The following is a 4,153-nucleotide window of genomic DNA, read 5'->3' on the forward strand; positions in this document are numbered from 1 at the left end:
TTAAACCTTAGACTTTCTTTTCTTAAATGTCTCTCTCTTTTTTTTTTTTTTTTAAGTGGCAGTTTTAATGCACTGGGCAAATTTTACATAAAAATCAGGAGTCATTGATTCACTCTGCTCGGATCTGTGAAAACATGAGCTAGCTGGGTGAGCACGCAGGTACGTGAGCTTGCCGGGTGAGCTCGCAGGTCTGTGTTCTGTTCTACTTCCCGTTCTCAGCACTGAACATGCGTTCCTCGAGTACACGCTCTAGCTTCCGTGAGTCCGCGGCAAACTTGCGGATTCCGTCCGAGAGCTTCTCCACGGCCATCTGGTCCTCGTTGTGCAGCCAGCGGAAGGCCTTCTCATCCAGGTGTACCTGCTCCAGGTCACTGGCCTGGGCTGACTTGGCTGAGAGTGTGGGCACCAGCTTGCTGGTGTCCTTGAGCAGCTCGCCCAGCAGCTTTGGGGAGATGGTGAGGAACTTGGGGAGATGGTGAGGAACTCGCAGCCCACCAGCGCCTTGATATCGCCGGTGTTGCGGAAGGAGGCGCCAATCACAATGGTCTTGTAGCCAAACTTCTAGTAGTAGTTGTAGATCTTAGTGACACTCTGCACTCCCGGGTCCTCCAGGGGCTCGTAGGTCTTCTTGTCAGTGTTTGCCACATGCCAGTCGAGGATTCGGCCCACGAAGGGGGAGATGAGCATCACCCCTGCCTCGGCACAGGCCACGGCCTGGACGAAGGAGAAGAGCAGTGTCATGTTGCAGTGCACGCCATGCTGTTCCTCCAGCTCCTTCCCAGCCTGGATTCCTTCCCACGTGGAGGAAAGCTTGATGAGGACCCGGTCCTTGCCGATGCCGGCTTCCTTATAGAGCTCGATGAGGCACCGCGCACGAGCCACCATGGTGTCCTTGTCGAAGGAGAGTCTGGCATCCACTTCTGTGGACACACGCCCTGGAATTTTCTTTAGGATCTCTGCTCCAAACAACACAGACAACTTGTCGACGGCATGTGTTACCTGTTCCTCTTGGGACCCTCCCAGCTTCTTCCCATAGGCCATGGCTTCCTCCACCAGGTCCTGGTAGGTGGGCATCTGAGCTGGGGCCAAGATCAGGGAGGGGTTTGTGGTGGCATCTTGGGGTTTGTACTCCTCAGTGGCATTGAAGTCGCCCGTGTCGGCCACCACAGTGGTGAACTGCTTGAGCTGGTCCAGCACAGACTCCATCCTCTGGAGCTTCACCGGCGAGGCGGACATGGCGAGACTTTCAGCGGCGGGACCAAGACGAAGCGGACCGAACCTAAATGTCTCTTTAGTAATCAGTTTTCTTTCTTCATTTAGTATCTCTATTTTGCCAGTGAACATCTCCTGATCCTTGGTCATTAGTATTCAACACATTGAATTTACTTTTGTAATGACTTCCAAAGTAAGCAGAAACATACTTAAAAGCGCATTTGAACACTTGTGAATTTGTTTTAATTTTCTTCATCTTGAACTTGCATGTGCTCAATGGATGGTCTGTTCCCCAGTTGGCCCCTGGCTTTGTTATGATTGATTATATTCAGCTTCTTCGTTGTCTCAGATGTAGTTGATTTGATTTCTGTGTATTTCATCCAGTCAGGTTTATGTGAATAATCATCATTTGTATTGTTGAAAAGGAGATTGTAATAAATAAGCCATTGTTCTTGAAAAATTCTACCACGCATTTTTTATTGTCATTCCTGTCACCAAAGCCTTATTTCCTAGCTGCTTGGCCTTCTTCTTTATTTCCAGTTTTGCATTCCAACCACCACTAATTTTCAGTACATCTTGATTTCTTGTTTGATTGATTTTTAGACCACAGAAGCTTGTAAAAAATTTCCAATTTCTTCATCTTCGACAATAGTAATTGACATGTTGGTTTAAATAATAGTCGTATTAACTTATCTTCTTAAATAGGCTTGTGGATGCCAGTCTATCTTTAACAGCTTAGATCAGGATAGATCTTGACATATTCTTTATGATAATCATTCTTCTTTGTCATTCTGGGCTGAGTAGATCATTAGGCTGTCTCCTCAAAAAACAATCATTTCACCTTACCAGTTACACTCACCTTTATATGTTCCATTTTCCTTTTTCACCAGTTTTCATTTTCTTAGATACTTCATACCGTGGCATTCTGATCACGAATAGATGCTTGCAGCTTCTCATTTTCAGTTGCTCCACACAAGCAAATGAAAGTCTTTGAAGAAGCTTTCCTTCGTGTTTTACTGCATTACCCTGAACTCAACTTGAGAGGTGGCTCGGCCTCTGTGGCGTTTTAATGTCTTACAACCTGAAAGGCTCACTTCCCAGGACTATTAATGGTGCTTCTCAAAAGATTTACTCTCAGTCTTTTTTATTTATTTATGTTTTAATGAATTAGGTGAGCAGGCCCTCTTCCTGCCTGTCTTAGTTTGGAAGTTCTGCTAACATCTGTCCACCATGGGTCACCTTGTTCGTATTTGGAACACTGATTTTACAGCTTCAGGATCACAGCAATAGGCAAGCTGTAGAAAAGTATGACAAACTGTAAGACCAATAGTGGTCCTGGGCTGTACTGATTGTTAAAAAGTTCTTTCAAATCATGTCCTGAAAACTAGAAAGCTCCCAGCACCAGCTTGATACATACAAGGCATTTGATCTCAATTGCAGTTATGTATCGTCAAGCAGGATCCATCTCATAGCCAACCCTCCAGCAGGTTTTCAAGAGGCAGTAAATCTCAGGGAGGAGATTGTTCATCTTTCTCTGGTGAAGCAGCTGGAGTACACCTCTGACTTGACAGCACAGCTCCCTACCACTAGGCAACCGATCTCAATTAGTATTACGTATTCCACGCTAGAATCCGTAGAAATTCAGCTGTTGTATTCTATGTCTTTTAGCCTTAAACATAATGATACTGTAAAAAAGTTGTACCGTTATTACAGATTTTTTGAATATGCAACATAGTAAAGGAATAAAAATTAAAATGTGGTTATAAACAGATGGTCTCAGTATTCAAAAGCCCCCTGCACTTTACAACAAAATAGCCCTCGGCATTTTTTTCAAGGTTGTTCTTTCTTCTAATAAAAAACCAACAACTGAGAATCTCTGGAGGTGAATTCTTCTTTGGTAAATTATAGGCTGAATTTAAAAATAATAGCCATTTATGTACATTTCCTACTAATTTTATAAATCATAATGTAGCAAAGCTTACTAATGTTTATGCATTTAAAAGTACCACGGTAAGAGTGTGGGTGTCGTCCTGCAGTTGCCTATAATAGTCATAAACTCAGTCCTCACACATTGGTTATCTAATGGTTATCTAAGCAATATTTGCTTATAATTTCAAACCGTTACAAAAGTCACTGAACATAATAAGGTCTTTCACAATTATTAACAACAAACACCAAATTATGCTCCAATTATTTTAAGATGTAGATTAACTGGATTATATAAAATACTGGTAATTTTGCTGTGAGAGCTTGGGCATTTTCCATAAACAGATGGTTCTAATATTCAGAAGCCCCCTGCACTTCTCAACAAAATAGCCCTCAGCAGTTTTTCAACTCTATTCTTTCTTCTAATCACAAACCAACCACTGAGCATCTTTGGAGGCAAACTCTTTTCTGAAAACGATTTGTATTTTCCTTTCCAGATTACTTGGCATCAGAGCTCCAGTTACTTTGCATTGATCAATGGGACGTATCTGGGAGAGTCCTGGATGTGTCCAGCGTATCGTCACCAGTCCTCTGCAGGTTTGCTCTGACAGCTTCCATGTGGGCTCCAGAAAAGAGCTGGATTGCCAAAGGATTGTAAATATGAGTCTTGGGTGTGGCCCAAGTCCTCCAGATGTAACGACTTTCATATTTTCAATGTGAATTCAGAGACCTACCCTCCTTGCTGACGGATCTAACAAGTGTCTCAGTCCTCATCTCATAATCAAAAAAATGTGGTGCGTTGAGTGGGAATGGTTACACACAGCTTTTCCTGCCCCCTACCCTTGTGACTAATAAGTTTGATAGCCTAGACTTTTCTCTGGTCAATCTAGCCATTCTGAGGATATGTCTGAACATTTATTATTTTTACTATTTCAAAGAATTTTTTTTTTTTGGCTCTACCTCTTCTGTATCTTCCTATGAGAATCGATGTAATCTTAGACTGGACAAAAAAAAA

General features: G+C 42.8%; 1 pseudogene; it reads right to left on the reverse strand.

Moving 5' to 3' along the window:
* Positions 1–202: 202 nt before the first annotated feature.
* Positions 203–1,236, reverse strand: LOC102858257 (annotated as a pseudogene).
* Between the last annotated feature and the right edge of the window lie 2,917 nt (positions 1,237–4,153).

This window comes from Elephantulus edwardii, unplaced genomic scaffold (assembly GCF_000299155.1).
Source record: "Elephantulus edwardii isolate Elephantulus edwardi_28Jun2011 unplaced genomic scaffold, EleEdw1.0 scaffold00003, whole genome shotgun sequence".
Classification (NCBI taxonomy): Eukaryota; Metazoa; Chordata; class Mammalia; order Macroscelidea; family Macroscelididae; genus Elephantulus; species Elephantulus edwardii.